Source organism: Lissotriton helveticus, chromosome 12 (assembly GCF_964261635.1).
Source record: "Lissotriton helveticus chromosome 12, aLisHel1.1, whole genome shotgun sequence".
Taxonomy (NCBI): domain Eukaryota; kingdom Metazoa; phylum Chordata; class Amphibia; order Caudata; family Salamandridae; genus Lissotriton; species Lissotriton helveticus.
Genome location: NC_136073.1, coordinates 895,213,823 through 895,232,004, shown reverse-complemented (window position 1 = coordinate 895,232,004; position 18,182 = coordinate 895,213,823). Strand labels below are relative to the sequence as shown.

The window sequence follows — 18,182 nt, the reverse complement described above, 5'->3', positions numbered from 1 at the left end:
CTAAAGTGCATTCAAACGGAGACTTAATAGCAATGGCAATCCCCCCTCCCCTTCCATCCTTTTTCTTCGTAGGTTGCAGGAATCTAGGGAAGCAAGGTTCAGGGTCCCCCTAAATACTAAATTTTACAGCGTGAGTCTTTCTGGATTCACTATGCTGTGCATTATTCCGCGGTCTTGTGGTTGGGTCCGGATTCGTAGTCTTTTCTTTTTTTTTTTTTTCGTAGCCCAGGGCGTCGGCGTCACACCTCCTTGGGTGCATTTCCGGTGACGTCGGCATGCTTCCTGCGGAAGCTCCCACTCTTGGGCGCCATCTTCAGATTTTTTTTTCCGCGGTCGGGTCTGGATCGTTCCCGTTTGGGCTCCAGACATTTTTGGAGAAAGAAGAAAGAAAAATAAAGAAATTGCAAAGAAAAGGCATCTGAAGACTCCAGGAGACTTCATCGACGAGGAGTCAGCAAAGGAAAAGGAGAATCCATTGAGATCTTCGACGAACGTCAACGAGCACCCGACCAGGGAGACCTGAGCGCTCGATGATGGACAACACGCCGTTCAAGTTCTGCCGTAACTGCCTCCACAAGTACGCGCAGAAGGACCAGCACCCGGTATGCAACCTTTGTCTACCGGTAAATCACGAAAACGAGGACTGCAAGGCCTGCTCCGCCTTCACCCCGAAGACCCTTCGTGTGAGAGAGAGACAGAGGGTAGCGCACGCCACCCTGCAGGGGAAGGCCCCGACTCCATCCCTCTACGATCTGGGGATGTCTTCCGAGGAAGAGGACAACGCTGCCGCCGAAGACGACAGCTACACGGTCGTAGAGACCAATTACACGAAGACTTCTGATAAGGTAGGAGACTCTCCGGCCCCCAAGAACCCGAGAAACTCTGAGTCTCGAAAAAACGAGGGCAAGGCCCCGAAAGCGCCGACGCCAAAACACCTGGCGTCCGCGAGTACTCACAGGCCCAGCGGATCCTCTGAGAAGGAGTCCCCGGCGCCGAGAGCTGTTGAACAGCAGAAGTCGTCGAAAATCGTCCCCGAAAAGGATCGATCGACGACGAGGGAGAAGGACCCTAAACTACCGACGCCGAGCAGAGACCCAAAATCCGGTTCGACGTCGACGTCGAAAACCTCGGCACCGAAAAGCACGGCGCCGAGCCAACCGCCGAAAAGAGCGGCCGAACCATCCGACGCGGAACACGCGGCCGAGATGGAGAAAAAGAGAAGGCGCCTCGAGGCCGAAATAGAAAACATCTTGCAGCGGAAGAAAGAATTCGACGCAAAGATGAAAACCTTCACGATCCCACAGAAGACCAAGCCACCAGTGGTGGAGGTGGTCGAGGAGGGAGATGAGGTTGCCGAGGAACAAGACCCGGACGTCGAGGTGGTCGACGATCAGGAAGAGTACGAGAATCCCTACGATAGTTACAACTATGGGGAGGAAGAGGACAGCAGGACGGACGCAGAGTCGGCCCCCTCTGACTTACAGGAGGCGGATTACCTAGATGTCGACACCGACAGCCCGGAGGAGGCGGTCGACACATATCCCTCGAGGCCCTCGCCGCCGGACGACATCGGGGCCTACAACTCGGTGATAAGGTCTGCCGCAGCGGCATTCAAACTCAAGCTCGACGAAGAGAAGCAGAAACAAGACTTCCTTCTAGAGACATTGCTCCCCACACAAACAAGGAGCCAGTACCTTCCAATGCTCGACAGCGTCTTGGCTCAAGGGAAGGAAGCATTCAGGGAACCCGCAACATGCAAGGCAGTAACTCCCAGAACAGAGAAGAAATACAAACATTCCACAAAGGACCCAGCCTACATTCAGGGCACGGTCTCCGCAGACTCCATTAACACGGCCACAGCAAGGAAGAGGGCTAACGTACCCACTACTTCTGGACCACCACTGGATAAGGAGAGCAAGAGGATGAATCTGGTGGGCAGAAGGATCGAGCGGAATGCCGCGACCCACTGGCGCATGGCTAATTCCAACGCCCTGATAAACAGGCACATGTACCAGATCATGGAGGAGCTAGGACAGTTGGTGAAGGACCTGCCCCAGGATGCCAGGCAGAAGGCCGAAAAGCTGGTTGAAGAAGGGAAGAACGCGGCAAACTCTTGCCTTAAGACGGCCCTGGATGGGGCAGACACCTCCAGCAGGCTCATGATGATGGGTGTCACTGAAAGAAGACACGCCTGGCTCAGGATCTCAGGTTTCAAACCCGAGGTGCAACACAGCATCCTGAACACACCGTTCAACGGCAACACGCTTTTCGGAACAACAGTTGATGAGACGCTGAGTCAAAAAAAGGATAACGAAACAGCTATTCAGCATTGCAGTTCAGAGGGAACAAAAGGGGCACCCCGTCACGGAGGCCTGGCGGGAGAGGTGGAAACCAGCCAGGTACCTCACACCAGGCTTTCCAACAAACGCACCAGGCAGACTCGCAGGCCCAGCAGGGTCAGCAGAAGCAGTCCTGGCAGTACCAACAAAGAGGCCAGTCCTTTCGAGGGAGCGGAAATGGACGTGGACAGAATAGAAGAGGGGGACAGCAGCCCGCCTCTAAGTGACTTAAAAAAACTCCGTGTGCCCGCCCACAGAAAAGATCCCAAGGGGGCAGCACGTACAGAGGGGTCAGGACAAACTAGACACCTACGACCACATAACACCAGTGGGAGGAAGATTAAGGTTTTACCTCCAAGAATGGAGAGAAATCACATCAGACAAATGGATCCTCAACATTATCCAATTCGGATACTGCATAGAGTTGGAGGCGAGGCCAACAAGCAGAAAACCAAAAAGAAAACCACTAGCAAGCAAGCAGCTAGAGCGTCTTCAGGAAGAAGCAAAAGAACTCCTGCAGAAGCAGGCCATAGAACGGGTACCCTTCAAGGAAAGAAACAAGGGAATATACTCGACGTACTTCCTGGTACCAAAGGTAGACGAGACAATGAGACCCATTCTGGACCTAAGGTTCCTGAACAAGTTCATAAGAACGCAAAAATTCAAAATGACCTCCTGCAAGAGGTGCTCCCGCAATTGCAGATCGGCGACTTCATGGTCACGATAGACCTCAAGGACACTTACCTGCACATCCCAATGAACAGAAAGCACAAGCATATGCTCAGGTTCACCATCGGAGAAAGCCACTACCAGTTCACGACACTAGCCTTCGGGCTCAAATCAGCACCAAGGGTCTTCACAAAGTGCCTCGCAGCAGTCGCAGCGCACCTACGAAGGCAGGGAATACACGTATACCCCTACCTGGATGACTGGCTGGTGAAAACAAACTCATACCAGAAATGCAAGCAGCACGCACACACAGTGACGAGCACGCTCATAAACCTGGGGTTCTCCATCCATTGGAAGAAATCATCAATGGAGCCGGAACAAGTGAAGATCTTCCTGGGAGCACAGATCAACACCTTACAGGGCAAGGTGTTCCCCAGCGAGAAGAGGGCGAGGGCGCTGGTGAAGGAAACTCGCCTCTACCGGAAGCGACAAGCTCTGACAGTGAGGACTGCGAGCAAGATCATGGGGATGATGGCATCATGCATCCACCTGGTACCGAATGTACGACTCCAGAATGGCTACAGGAGCAATGGTCACAAGCTACAGGCAGTTGGGAGGATCTAGTGGTTGTAACGCACGCAGTGCAGAAGGAGATGACATGGTGGACCATGGAGAACATAGCAAGGGGAAAGCCTCTAACGCCCCCAACGCCAACAGTGACCATCACCACAGACGCATCCCTGAAGGGATGGGGCGCTCACATGGAGGAGCTCAAGGTGAGAGGACTGTGGACACCGACGGATGCCACAAAGCACATCAATTACTTAGAATTGAAGACAATCTTCCTTGCACTGAAAGCCTTTCAAACAAGACTGTACAAACACAAGGTGTTGATACAAACAGACAATACCACTGCGATGTTCTACATCAACAAGCAGGGGGGCACCCAGTCAGCCCCGCTTTCAACGCTAGCGCAGGAGATATGGAGATGGGCCATCCCTCTCAAGATAGACCTGCTGGCCATACACCTGCCAGGGAAGGACAACATACAAGCAGATTGGCTCAGCAGGCAGACATCGGCATCCCACGAGTGGGAGCTCAATGCTCAGGAGACAAGGCGCCTATTCGACAGATGGGGAACTCCATCGGTGGACCTGTTTGCCACACGCCAGAATGCAAAATGCCGAAACTTCGCATCCAGGCAGCCCGAGGAAGGGTCACTAGGGAATGCCCTATGGATAGATTGGTCAAGGACATTTGCCTACGCCTTTCCCCCGATACCACTGATGCACAGAGTACTGAGCAAGTGCAGAGCGAGCAACATGACACTGATACTGGTCGCACCACAGTGGGCGAGGCAGACATGGTACTCGCAGATCATGGAGATGACACAGTGTGCACCCCACAGATTCAGCAGGAGGAAAGACTTACTCTCCATGCAGAACGGAGAGGTGCTACACCCAGAGCCAGAGAGCATGAGCCTAGTAGCGTGGCTCCTTGTCTGCCACAAGCGTGCAGGACAAGAGCTAGCAGAGGGGACACGTGCCCACTCCACTAGGAAAAAGGGCGCTACAATAGCCTTCCTGGCTAACACACCCATACAAGACATATGCCTGGCGGCAACATGGGCTTCGGTGCACACGTTCACGAAGCACTACTGTGTGGACATACAGATGAACAAGGAAGCTCAAGTTGGACAGAAGGTGCTACAGCACATATTCAATACCCAACGCTCATCTTCCACCCAACCGCCACAGAAATGAGAAACCGCTACAAAATCTATGCACAGCATAGTGAATCCAGAAAGATTCACGCTGCAAAACGAATAGTTTTCTTACCTGTCGGTGTAGTTTTGCAGCTTGAAGATCTTTCTGGATTCACTAGCGAACCCACCCACCTCCGCCAGAAAGATGAGGCTGGAGAGAGAAGAGGTGGTTAACAAAAGAAAGGATTTTAAAAAGTACAAAGCGGTAAAATACCAACTAAATAGAACATTGCCATTACTTCGGAAACGAAAAGAAACACGGGAAAAAAGAACCCGAAGATGGCGCCCAAGAGTGGGAGCTTCCGCAGGAAGCATGCCGACGTCACCGGAAATACACCCAAGGGGGTGTGACGCCGACGCCCACCTGGGCTAAAAAAAAAAAAAAAAAAAAGAAAAGACTACGAATCCGGACCCAACCACAAGACCGCGGAATAATGCACAGCATAGTGAATCCAGAAAGATCTTCAAGCTGCAAAACTACACCGACAGGTAAGAAAACTATTCGTTATTATGCAGAAGCTGGTAGTTCTGCTGTGATTGTGAGAATCCTCATGCATAATTAACAAGGCTAGGTTTCGGGGGCACCACACGACATTTATGCAGTGCATAACTAGATAAAAGGTCCATACCAAAACCGTTATGTAGCACAATGGTACGGTAAATGTTGGTGAAGGGTCAGGTGACTACTGAAGCCTATATTGGGGTACCCTCAGAAACATAACACTATCCACATAAAATACAGATCTGTTCTTTGCAGCCGGCATATTAACCCTCTGTGCTACTTTATTGCGAGTCAAAACTGTCACTAGGCAAAACAGTGATATCGCTCGCTAGTAGGAACATTAATCAGAAGATTTACCATGACATTTGTATTGCTGCCCAGTGCAGCTGCACTGGTCGCACCACCCTAAAGCTGGCCCATGTCTGTCAGTGTTTTACATTCCCCAGTGTCAGTTTGTGTCAGTGCGCCCCTGTCCCAGTGTTCGTGTGTTCCTGACCCAGTGTCTCACTACTCTCCAGTGTGTTCCTGTCCCAGTTTCAGTGCGCTCCTGTCCCAGTGTGTTCCTGTCCCAGTTTCAGTGCGCTCCTGTCCCAGTGTGTTCCTGTCCCATTGTCGGTGTGCTCCTGTCCCGGTGTCAACCTGCCCCGTTCATTGTTTCACGTGTCCTGACTTTGGCAGGGTGCGCGCAGGGTGGGTGTGATAACTCTGATATGTGTCTGTGTGCTTTATGACCTGAGTGTGCATGTCATGTCCCCTTGACTCAGTGTGGCAGTCTCCACTGTCCCAATGCCATTGTCTCCCTCTCTCCCTGTAGCATTTCTTGTCCCAGTGTGAGTGTCTCTCAGTCCTAGTGTCATTCTGTCTCCAGGGTGTCCAGCATGGGTCCACAAGAGGCAGGCCTCCAGGGATTCACGGGAAGTGAATCTACAGCAGCCAGTCATTGTGAGTGTGACTCCTTTAGAAACTTACTGGTTATTCTGAAATGGTCTTCACCTGTAGCCCTGTTCCTCCGCATCGGTTCTAGCCGTAGTGTAAGTGTATTCACTGTCCCAGAGTGGGCGTGCGCCTCTCCCAATGCCACTTTATTTCCAGCTCTAGTGTGTGCACATTTCCTGTCCTGGTGTGCGTTACTTCCTGTCCCACTGTGTGCTTCTGTATACTTTTGCAGAAGTGTCAAGGTTTCAGCCTCTCTGTTCTTCTGGCTGTCTCTCCATTGTTCAGGCGAGTGTTTGCATGTCTCTCTGTCCTTGTTTCACTGTCCCAGAGGCAGTCTCTGTCTCTCTGTCCCAGTGTCCATGTTCTAGGCTTCCTGTCTCAATGCCAGATCACCCTGTGTCTCTCTGCCTCAGTAACTTCCCAACCCAGCTAAGTGCCTCGCTCTTCCAGTGGCAATGGCTCGCCTGTGTAGTCTGTTCCACAGTTAGTCTGTAGGAAGCTGGCTCTGTATATACTGTACCAAGGTAAGGTATAGAGTGCACAGAGTCCAGGGAGTCCCCAGAGGTACAGCAGAGTTTACATTAGGTAAGTACTGACAGCTCTCTTTGTGGTAGTGTGAGTAAGCAGTTAGACTCATCCAGAGGGTGTGTCAAGCATTTATTGTATTCACTCAATCAAGGACTGATACACGCACGTAGAGACAGAATCCAGACCAATTAGGTAAGTATAATGCTCCGGAAGATCTTCCGGTGGATCCCCACCGAAACCAGAAAGACGGTCACCCAGGCCCTCGTCACCAGCCGACTGGACTACAGGAACGCCCTATACGCAGGAACCACAGCCAAACATCAGAAACGCCTTCAACGCATACAGAACGCCTCCGCACGACTCATCCTCGACATCCCTCGCCACGGCCACAAATCCGTCCACCTGAGAAACCTGCACTGGCTCCCCGTCAGCAAGAGGATCACGTTCAAGCTGCTCACCCACGCACACAAAGCGCTCCACAACATGGGCCCCGAATACCTCAACAACCGCCTCGCGTTCTACACCCCCACCCGCCAGCTCCGCTCCTCCAGCCTCGCCCTCGCCACCGTCCCACGGATTCGCAGAACCAGCACCGGAGGAAGATCGTTCTCCTACCTGGCAGCCAAGACATGGAACTCCCTCCCCGCACACCTACGACTGACCCAGGACCATATCACCTTCAGGAAACACCACAAGACCTGGCTATTCGAGCAATAGCGGAAACCCCCCCCCTCAGCGCCTTGAGACCCTCACGGGTGAGTAGTGCGCTCTACAAATGCATTGACGGATTGATTGAACCAAGCAGGCCTTGGCACAGGCAAGTAAGAAATACTTTCAAATGTGAGGCTGTACACAGTAATGCAATTGTAAATTGTATTGGAATCGTTTACATGTACTTTTAAAGCAGTTCAAAATACAGAAAGATTACTTCTTATTACTCTTGGATTACTTTTCAGTTACTTTGAGTAGTTGAGGTGATATGCCGAGATATCATACACTAGACTTTGTCACATACAGGGAAATAAGACTATTCTTAAGTTAAAGCATAGTTACTTTTCTTTCTAAAACAACAGTTCAACAACATTTTTAGGAACAAAACTCGTGAAATTAGTTTCCTATGCGAAAAAAAATGTTATCGGTTTGCAGGTAAGTAGACGGCCTGCAAAAATAGTTTTTGGGTGGCATTTTTTTTAAATTAGTCCGTTCCGTAGACCGCTTGCGTGGTCGGCGTGGGTAGGCCTCACGTCCCACGTCGATTGAAGTACTTGGATTTTTACGATGCACGTCGAAAGGGAAATCACGATCGCAAACAATACCATCGAGTGGTAAGGATTGCGTGTCGAAAAGATTCAAAGACGATCCCGGAGCATCACAATACACTTCTGAACCTGATGGCTGAAAAAAACAATCTGAAGATGGAGTCGATGTCCATGCGCACTATCGTCCTAAGAAGGAGTAACCTACCTCGTGACTACAAATAGTTCTTCCAAGACAAAAACAACGTGCAAACATCCAAGCCCAACACCAGATGGGGATCTATGCACAAGCATACGAATCCACAGCTCTACATGCCAAGAACAGATGCATACTAGTAAGTAGCATTTTCCCTTTGGGCGTTCGAACCGACCAGCGGCACTAGGGCAGCCGGGTGCAGAGTACAGGATGCCAATGTTGACCAATGGGGCTAGGTAGCACGTCTGTTGGGGGCTGCTCACGGACAGGCCACTCGGTCTCAGGAGCCAAGCTCCTAGGATTAAGGTCAAGGCAAAGGGGATCTCAGGTCAGCACCAAGTCCACACCACCAGCGGTGCAGGGGAGGCTGGGTGCTTAAGAGGGGTCGGAGTGCGATGCAATCCTATAGAGATTGCCGGTTTTGGATTTTGGCTGCAGGCTTGGTCCAGGAAGTCGTCCGGGAGGAACCAACAGCTGGGCAAGGGCTCAGGGACGTAGGTGCACCTCAGGTACTCTTCTCCAGGATGCAGGGCAGCTGGATGCAGGGGTGTCTTTTGAGGTCAGATTTCACCTTACCGGGCCACTCGCGTGTGAGTCTGCAGGTGACGTTGGTTGCTCCCTGGCAACCCATGGTGGACTCGGACTCTGGAGCGCTCTTGAACCTTGCTGTGACCGGTGGGCCACTTGGACTCGGGCTGTAGATGACGGGTGCAGTGGTGGTTACAGGCGTCGAGTTTCTTCGCCCTCAGCAGGCTCAGAGTCTGTCTTTGGAGTTTCTTTTGAACTGAGCTGCTGTTTGACGGAGATATGGTCCTTGTTGAAGGCAGTCAAGCCTCACGGGGGGTTTGGTGGTCACTGGCTGCAGAACAAGTCGACTCTTCGAGCAGGATCTCTGGAAACTGCAGACAGACCGGTAGGGCTGGGGCCAAGTCATTTCTTCTCCACAGTCTCTCCTGCTGTGCAACTTCTTAATAATAAAGTAGTTTATAAAGCGCCTGGCGACGCCATCCCGGCGTGTCCCCGCGCTGTGGAGATAAAGATTAGCAAGCAACATTTGGCACCACCCCCGCCCAAGCAATACATTAAAGATTATACAAGTGGGTTTTTAAAAGACTTCTGAACTTGGCCTCTGATTTTTCCAGTCTAAGGCATATCGGGAGTCTGTTCCAATTTTGAGCCACTACGACTCTGAAAGAGCGACCTCCCAGTTTTGCTCTTTTTACACGGGGAATCGTCCGCTGGCCCGTCCCTTCTGAGCGTAGAGCTCTGTTAGGCTCATACCTATGTACTAGGTCTTGGAGATAGGATGGAGCTTTATGCCAGAGTATCCTGTGGCATATTAAGAGAGATTTATACATAACTCTCTTCCTGACCGGTAGCCAGTGTAGAGCCGCAAGAGCAGGTTTGGATGCTGCTCTTTTGGGGAGTCTCAGGACAAGACGAGCGGCTGTGTTTTGAAGAACTTGCAGGCGCCCCATGCTTTTTTCGGTGGCGCCTAAAAACAGGACATTTCCGTAATCCATACGGGACGTCACAAGTGCCTGGGTCATGGTGCGTCTGGCATCCAGAGGAAGTAAGTCTAAGGTGTGGTTGAGTGTTTTCAACACCCCAAAACACTTTCCCACTGGGCGACGAATGTGGCCTTCGTAGGACAGAGTGGGATCAACCCAAATTCCCAAGTTCTTTGCCTCCTTACAGGGAACAGGCATTGGACCCAGACATGTTGGCCACCAGTCCAGTGTCCAGCTCAGGTTGGCCCCACCCACCACCATTACCTCCGTCTTGGAGCCATTTAGCTTCAAACAGTGCGAGTCCATCCATGCTGCCAGGGCTTGCATGCAAGCCTTAAAATTGGATGCTGCCGTAGAAGGTGCTTGAGACAGAGAGATCAGCAGTTGGGTATCATCAGCGTAGGAGACTAACTCTACTCCGTACGCTTACACCACTTCGGCCAGGGGGGCCATGTATAGATTAAATAAAGTTAGACTCAGGGCAGAGCCCTGAGGCACCCCCTGTTCTAAAGCCATCTCTGATGATCTAAAGGAGCCTCGTTGAACCTGAAAGCTTCGACCTGTGAGGAAGGATTTCAGCCACCCCAGCGCGGAATCCGTGACACCCGCTTTGTTTAGACACTGCAGCAAGATGGAATGAGCTACAGTGTCAAAAGCCGCACTGAGGTCTAACATCACCAATGCCATAATGTGTCCGGCATCTGCACCACGTCTTAGGGTCTCAGTCGCTCTCAAAAGGGCCGTCTCAGTCGAGAAGCCTGACCGGAAGCCTAATTGAGAGGAATGCAGGATGTTAGCTTTCTCTAAGTGTGCCATCAGTTAAGAGTTAGCCACTTTCTCAGACACTTTGGCTAGGTATGGGAGTAGAGAGATTGGCCTCAGATTCTCAAGTACTTCATGGCTCACATTGGGTTTCTTCTTTATAGGAAGAACTACCGCTTTCTTCCAGTCTCCAGGCAGCGTTTTAGAGAAAAACGAAATCTGAAGTATATGCCTAACGTAAGGCTCCAGAACCAGAAGGCTCTCTCCCATCACCCTAGGGGGTGCCGGGTCCCGAGGGGAGCCAGACTTAATCCCGAAGTACCTCTGGGGGCGGAACCGAAAAATGCTTCAGGTTCTTTTCCGTATTACATGCCCCCGTGACTACCTCAGAATTTAGTCCAATTTCAGGCTTGTTGGAAAAGGTTGCATAAATATCCCTGACCTTTCCTGCAAAGTATTCTGCTACTCTGCCACCGAGTCATTATCTGGGGCGTTAGAGTTTGCTACCAAAGAGATCTCCTTAAATATCTTATAAAGTTCTTTCGAGGAGTTTTCTGCCTCCCCTATACGATTTTTATAGTGGGTGGCTTTAGCTCCTCGCACCATAATTTGGTACTTTTTCTGTGCCTCCTTATAGGTTGTCTTCATCTGAGGGCAGAAGTCCACCCGCCATCTACGCTCCATTCTTTTGCAGTCCGATTTTACAGCCTGCAGATCGGGTGTGAACCAAGGAGCTGACTTTTTACCTCTACTCCCTGCCTTAGATAGACACATCGGGGCCGCCGCATCGAGGGCACTAAGAATGCGCTCCTCTAGCTTATTATTTGCGCTTTCGCAGTCAGCGCCCCCCGGCTGACCCCCTTCCTGCAGCAATTTATTGAAGGTGTCTTGTGAAAAGTGCTCTCATTTGCGACGGGGGTAGCTCTTATTCTCCCCTCTATGAGTGTCAGTAGCTAAAGTGTGAAATTTAAAGGGGACTAAGTAGTGATCCGACCAAGGTACGGGAAGGGGAGTGTCCACCCTCACACCGTCCCAGCTTCCAAACACAGGATCCAATAAATGGCCATGCTTATGGGTAGGAGGGGTATTTTTTAGTTTTAATTGTAGTGCCTGCAATTCTTGCCTTAGGTCTATGGCCTCCTTGACCTGCTCATCTTCAAGGTGGATGTTGAGGTCTCCTAACACCAGAAGTCTGCTCTTCCTAATTGCTAAATGAGCAATACCCTCCACCAGACTAGTCTTAAAATCTTTAAGCCCTCCTGGGGGTCTGTATACGAGAATCCCCGACACAGAGTATTGGGGCCCTAGTTTCAAAGTAAAACATCCAGCTTCGCAGTTATCTATTTTTAGGGGCTCTAAAGTGCATTCAAACGGAGACTTAATAGCAATGGCAATCCCCCCTCCCCTTCCATCCTTTTTAGGTTTCGCCTGTCGAAAGCTGCGCACCGCGCAGCTTTTCGGTGCAGGTGAAATCTTATGTGTACAGTATGTGTGTGTTGTTCCGCCCTCTCTTTCCATTGGCTAGCTCCATAAATGGAGGCTAGCCATTGGAAGAGAGATCTGCTCGTCATTCTGCGAGCAGATTTGTGGGCGTTCCGGCGATTTTTAGGCTTTTCGCGACATCATGCGGCTGTGGGCGTGTACTTTTTTTTTTATAACGTGGATGTTTTTACTCATTGCTAAAATCGTCCTGGTCCCGCATGGTTGTATCGGGCTGTCCATTCCCCCTCCCGCTGTCCGTGTGTTTGTGTATCCCGCTGTCCGTCCCGCTGTCCGTGTCTTTGTGTATCCCGCTGTCCGTCCCCCCCCTTAAGCCCGTGTAAAGCATCCGGTTAAAGAACTCGAAGTTGTTACACGCATTGTTAAGACAGGGAGACCTGCTTGCGTGTTATGCCCTGGTGAAGCCCGGCGCTGCTTGTAACGTGTGCTCTTGTGTAAGACCTTAGGTATTTTTGCAGTGTGTGTTCTAATTGGATTGATCAGGGCTCCCGTGTCTCCGGGCATTTACACATTTACAGAGCTGTCTCCGGAAGGGAGTGGCGGGTGCTTTTTGCTGCATGACCTGCCCGTCGTGGTATGGCAGCGGCCTTGAGTTTATTTTCACTTTTAACAGGAAAACCCCCCTTCTCTCCCGTGATGGGTTTATTCTGCATAGATTCCCGTTCTCACCAGCACTTCGTTCCACGCGGCGGGACCGCGGGTGTTTTGAGCAGGGCGTTTAAACCCTTCAGCCCCACTGGAGCCAGCCTGCATCTCGTCTCCCCGACGATCCTTCAGGAGGTACCGCTTATGGGGTCATCGCCGGCTTCCACAGTGTTTTTTGTCTGCTCTTATGCTTTTGATTTTTGTTACTTTTGTGCATGTCATGAATGCCCCACTTTTTTCAGAATTCTTCTTGCTAGTCTGTCCCCACCAGAAATTAGACGCTTCTTTCTTGGTTGCTTAGTGATCTGCTGGGCTTTTTTCCCCCCTTTATATCTGAGGAAGAAACCTGCCGAGTCCGATGGCCATGCTACCCTCCCAGGTAGGCCAGGGATGACCACGGTGCCTTCTTTTTTTCCTGTACTCAGATTGTGGCCTGTGGGAATTGGGCCTCTGATGTTGTGAGTTGTATGTCGGGTTGGGTCTTCCAGGCCCTGCAAGTTCCCCCAAGGGTGGGCATTCACTTCAACTGAGATACTTTGTGGTGAATCTGTTGTGGTTCAAGATTCGAAAAGGATGGTTCCTCTGGCACTCTGGCGTAATTAGCCACGATTGGTTCATGTGGATGTTTGTCTAAACCGGATTTCCCCCATTCTGTGCATGCACACCAGCTGCCTTTCCAAGGCTGACTGTATTGGAGAAGTTGGTGCCCGCTGTATTGCATTTAGCCATCTGAATGCCATTTGGGATGTGGACAGTCTTTATAGTTAACATTATGGTGCTAGTCAGTTGTCATTGAGTTTCAGTTGTCCTCTGAAGGCTGCAGGCAGTGGTGCTGTTACACACGGATGCTGGGAATGCCTTTGTGGTGCAGCTAGCTGTCAGGAATGTCTTGTGTCACAAGGAAAGTGTGTTTGCCCATTGATGACATAAAGAAGCTTTTTTCCCCAACTGGATGTTTCAAGATTAATGCACAAGCCTAGGTAGCAATCGTGCAATAGGTTTTCTGTTAAAGAAAACTCATTCCAAGACGGATACTGATGTCCTAAAGTGCGTTAATGCTTACACACGTGTCATGGCTAAGATGGCCATTTTTAGGTTTCGCCTGTCGAAAGCTGCGCACCGCGCAGATTTTCGGCGCAGGCAAAATGTTATGTGTACAGTATGTGTGTGTTGTCCCGCCCCTCTGTTCCATTGGCTAGCTCCATCAATGGAGGCTAGCCATTGGAACAGAGATCTGTCCGTCAATGCCGGAGGAGATTCGTGGGCGTTCCCGAGAATTTTAGGCTTTTGCCCACGTCATGTGGCTGTGGGCGTGTACATTTCTTTTTTTTTTTTTAACGTGGATGTTTTTACTCATTGCTAAAATCGTCCTGGTCCTGCATGGTTGTATCTCGCTGTCCGTCCCCCCTCCTGCTGTCCGTGTCTTTGTGTATCCCGCTGTCCGTGTCTCTGTGTAGACACACCCAGGCGCTCCTGGCTGTTCCCATCCCATTTTACAAGAGCCCAGCCCCGGGAGTCGAGCTGGGCATTCCGCTTTGCGTCTGCAGAGACCGAGAGCCGGAGTGGACCGGACCAGGGAGCCCCCCGGGATGGCCGCCTAGAAGCCCGACCCCCAAAAGGACAGGTAAGGAGCTCACCTGCGCCCACTTGCTATGGACCCAACTGGACCTTTGCACCGAAACCAAAGTTCGGAAACTTTTCCTGGGTTCGAAGCTTGGTCCGTGAGCCCTCCCCGTGTTTGGACACCCTCCGGGCTCCAGAGTGTCCCTGGATTGCAAAACTTTTCTGTGCTCGGATGATTTTCTTGCCCCGCACTCCTCCGTTTGGGGGCGCCGGACAGACTTCGCCTCGCTTCAAAACAGTTTGTGGGGTGTGGGCTTCGGCGGGCCGGAATAACAAGCGGGGAGGCCTGATATAGTGCGCTATGTTTAAGTGGTTTTATTGTTGACACAGTCCAGAGGTAATAGAGTCACAAAAGGGGGGCCGCGGGGATCCTTGATGGGGTCCGGAGAAGAGAAGAAGTCGGGTCGGGAAGGGTGGTGGACGGCTTCTGACTGCTGGGCTGACGTCGTCCGGGCGGTGTGTGTCTCCCCTCTCGGCTGTTCCGTCGGGTCTGGGATGTCGTTGGTGGGCCTCGGAGGTTTGGGGGCGAGAGAAAACAGAGAGGGACGTTAGTCTGTCGCTCTCGGCAGTACTGCAACTGCCACCGACACCGGGACGTGAGGCTACGGAAAAGGCGATAGTGAGGGAGGGTCGGATGGGGAGGTGGAAGAGACCGAAGGATAGGGGGGGAAAAAGGGGTGACAGGGTGCACTCTACGTGAAAGGGGCCTATATATATATATATACAGTGGTATGGTGCTCAGGGTCGTGCAGCTTTACAATTATTTACAACTATCTACAAGAGGCACACGGAAACGGATGGTGGTTACTCACGTGGCCCGCCGCAACTCCCTGGTGAGTTGCGGCCGCTCTCCAGCCACCTCCTGGGGACTCCACCAGTCGTCAGTCCACACGTCGCCGTCGGCGTCCTCCTCCTCTTCTTCGGTTCGACTTTCGCTCTCCTCGCTTCTCTCTCTCCGCTCCGGTTCCGTCCTTGCTGTCTCCTGCCACGAGTCCGCGGGTTGGAACCCCGTTGCTTGAGTCTCGATGGTTTTTCTACCTTCCGGGGCGTAACCGGGGCCGGGACTTCCGGGGTCATGGAGAACTGCTTCCGGGTTCCCGTCGTCCGTATCCGATGCCTGGCGTACCTGTAGAGGACGAGAGATGGGAGATCTCCTAGGGAGAGGAAACAAGGCACATTCTGGGTTAGACGAGCCCGCCCCCGCGCGAGGAGGTTTCCCCGTGAAGGTAGGAACCGTGACCTTTCCACATCCCCTTTCTCTAGCTGTCTTTCTAGTGGGGGGCAGAGAACATGGAAATCGGGAGAGGTAATCCGCATTCCCCCGTTCGGCCCCTTTTCTGTGTTCGGTTTTGAACCTATAGGGCTGGAGGGAAAGGAACCATCTGAGGACACGGTCGTTGTGTCCTCGATTTCGGGCCATCCAGGCCAGGGGGGCATGGTCTGTGTACAACACGAATTCCCTTCCCTCGAGGTAATAGCGGAGACTATCCACGGCCCATTTTATGGCCAGGGCCTCCTTCTCAACACAGGCGTAGTTCATTTCTCGGGGGAAGAGTTTCCTGCTTATGTACAGTATGGGTTTTTCATTTCCACAAGAGTCTCTTTGGGATAAGACGGCCCCCAGCCCTTGGTCGGATGCATCCGTTTGTAGGATGAACGGTCGGCTATAGTCAGGACTAACCAGGACGGGTTTTGATATCAGGGCCTGTTTTAGGCGTTCAAAGGCTTGTTTTACTGAGACCGCGGGATGCCGTAGGGCTTCTTCGGTTTTGGGGCTTTTCTTCAATAGGTCCGTCAGGGGAACAGTGGTTTGGGAAAAGTTAGGAATGAACCGTCTGTAATAGCCCAGTAACCCCAGGAAGGCCCTTAGTTCTTTCTTGGTTGTAGGGAACGGTATGGACCGAATGGCTTCTATCTTATTATCCTGGGGACGGATAAGGCCTTCGCCCAGGAGATAGCCCAGATACTTGACGCTTTGAGCGGCTAATGTCGTTTTGGTCGGGTTTATGGTGTATCCGCTGTTACCCAGAGAAGACACCACCGCTCGGAGGTGCCCCAGGTGTTGTTCCCAAGTACTGCTGTGTATGACTATATCGTCCAAATAGGCTCCCGCATATTTGGAATGGGGCTGGAGGACCCGATTCATGGCTCGCTGGAACGTTGCAGGGGCTCCGTGTAGTCCAAAAGGCATCACCCGGAATTGAAATAGGCCATCAGGGGTAGAGAAGGCGGTCTTCTTCTTATCGTCTTCCTTCAGGGGTATCTGCCAGTATCCTTTGCATAAATCGAGCGTACTAATGTACTTTGCTGCGCCTATTCGCTCCACCATCTCGTCGACCCGTGGAAGGGGATAGGTATCAAATCGCGAGACTTTGTTTACTTCACGAAAGTCAATGCAAAAACGCACCGAGCCGTCTGGTTTGGGGACCAGGACTATCGGCGAGTTCCAACAGCTGACCGATGGCTCGATAATGCCCATCTGCAGCATTTGTTCTGTCTCCTTCTTTATGATGTTTCTACGGGCCTCCGGGACACGATAAGGTCTTTGTCTCACGGTCACTCCGGGATCTGTCTGGATGGCGTGTTCCACTGACTTCGCGTGTCCGGGAAGGGAGGAAAAAACGCTCCGTACAGGGGTCAATGCGTCTCGTAATTCATTTCGTAATGCAGGGAGCAAGTCCGAGTCTATGCATCCTTCAAAGGGTAGAGGGGTATCCGTCTGGTCGCTGGAGAGGACGGGGCGGGGACCTTCCCATTTTTTCAGGAGGTTGATATGGTAGATCTGGCGAACCCCTCGGGTTGGTTCGGTCTCGATCTCGTAGGTTACTGGGGTCACCTTTCTGATGACCGGAAACGAGCCCTGCCATTGTCCTAGGAGCTTGTGATCTGAGGACGGTAGGAGCAATAACACCAGCTCTCCGATTGCAAAGGACCTCGTCCTGGCCCCCTTATCGTACTGTTGTTTTTGGGTTGTTTGGGCGTTCTCCAGGTTCTGTCGTACGATGTCTCGGATCTGGGTTAGGTGGGTTTTCAAATTGTCCACGTACTCGGGCAGGGGTCGGGTACGGTCGGGTTCCGCCTCCCAGGCCTCGCGAGCCATGTCCAACAGTGTTCGGGGAGGCCTCCCATACAACAGCTCGTACGGGGAATATCCGGTGCTGCTTTGGGTTTTGCACCGGATAGCAAACAAAGCCAGAGGCAGCATCTCTTCCCACCTCTTGCTTTCCAACCCCAAGAGCTTTTTAAGGGTGGCTTTCAGGGTGGCGTTGTAGCGTTCGACCAAGCCGTCGGTCTGTGGGTGGTACGCCGAGGTCCTTATTTGCTTAATACCCAACAGGGAGCATACCTGGCGCATTAAGGAAGATACAAATGGGGTCCCTTGGTCTGTTAAGATTTCCCGTGGAAAACCCACCCGGGCAAAGATAGACAGCAGGGCTTTGGCTATGTTTTGGGTGGTGGGTTGTTTCAGGGCGACGGCCTCCGGGAAGCACGTAGCATAGTCCACCACCACCAAGGCGTACCTACAGCCGCTCCTGGATGGCAACATCGGACCTATAAGGTCCATCCCTATGCGACTGAAGGGAATGTCTATGAGGGGAAGAGGACGGAGGGGTGCTTTAGGGGGTCGGTAGCGGCTGTTCTTCTGACAGATGGCACATTCCTTGCAGTATTGTTTCACTTGGCCATATACCCCGGGCCAGTAGAATTTTTCGAGTATTGCCTGTCCGGTCTTTTCTTCACCGAAATGGCCTCCCAGGAGATGGCTATGGGCCAGGAATAACACCTTGTCCCGGAAGGGACCAGGGATTAGTAATTGGGGTTTTTGTTGTGGTCCTGCCTTCCGGTACAACAAGCCTCCAGAACGAAAGAAGTATGGACATACATGCAGCGGATCCTCGTTGTCTTTGGCCTGCCCCCAGGCATACTGCAGCACTGGATCCTCCTGTTGG

The 18,182-nt window shown here is 51.9% G+C and overlaps 1 protein-coding gene across 1 annotated transcript in view; it reads left to right on the top strand.

Moving 5' to 3' along the window:
• Positions 1-18,182, top strand: part of SAP25 (Sin3A associated protein 25) — a 204,002-nt gene that overhangs the window by 65,806 nt on the left and 120,014 nt on the right.